The sequence below is a fragment of the Nanorana parkeri genome, unplaced genomic scaffold, assembly GCF_000935625.1.
Source record: "Nanorana parkeri isolate BGI_ZX_2015 unplaced genomic scaffold, ASM93562v1 scaffold2895, whole genome shotgun sequence".
In the NCBI taxonomy this organism is placed as follows: Eukaryota; Metazoa; Chordata; class Amphibia; order Anura; family Dicroglossidae; genus Nanorana; species Nanorana parkeri.
The window spans coordinates 7,526-8,232 of NW_017309163.1; the positions used below are offsets into that span (position 1 = coordinate 7,526).

The 707-nt window shown below is 54.5% G+C and overlaps 1 protein-coding gene across 1 annotated transcript in view; it reads left to right on the forward strand.

Moving 5' to 3' along the window:
- LOC108802489 (filamin-binding LIM protein 1-like) overlaps positions 1-707 on the forward strand; it is a gene marked incomplete at its 5' end in the record, with an annotated part of 10,314 nt that overhangs the window by 7,233 nt on the left and 2,374 nt on the right. The window lies entirely within an intron of this gene.

Genomic DNA, 707 nt, shown 5'->3' on the forward strand with positions numbered 1-707 from the left:
AGATGAACCCCTCAGTGACCCCCAAGATTAACCCCCCAGTGACCCCGAGATGAACCACTCAGTGACCCCGAGATGAACCCCTCAGTGACCCCGGACACTGTGTGCTATGGGGGGATTATTTTATTGGGGAGCGGGGCCGGGAGAGGATCGGGGAGCAGAGAGAGGAGTGGGGATCGGGGAGCAGTGCCAGGGAGCGGGGCCGGGAGAGGATCGGGGAGCAGAGCGTGGAAGGGAGCGGGGGCCAGAAGCAGAGAGAGGAGCGGAGCCGGGAGAGGAGCGGGGGGTCCACAGCCGGGAGACTCCTCACAACTGTCATTCCATTCACAGAAAAGATACATTGTAATAAAATGATCCCAATAACTATCACAGGAAGTCATGTGACACCAAAGAGGATACAGTGTAACCAGATGGACGTCTACAGGTCAGAGAGTGTTCCATCAGAGGGCTGAGGGTCACAGTGACAACGCAGGAGTGCAATTGGCAGACAGGGACAGAGAGTTGTCACCCTATAACAGGAAGTGTTTGAGCAAGGACAGAGCGTTGTCACCCTATAACAGGAAGTGTCTGAATAAGGACAGAGCGTTGTCACCCTATAACAGGAAGTGTCTGAACAAGGACAGAGCGTTGTCACCCTATAACAGGAAGTGTCTGAACAAGGACAGAGCGTTGTCACCCTATAACAGGAAGTGCCTGAACAAGGACAGAGC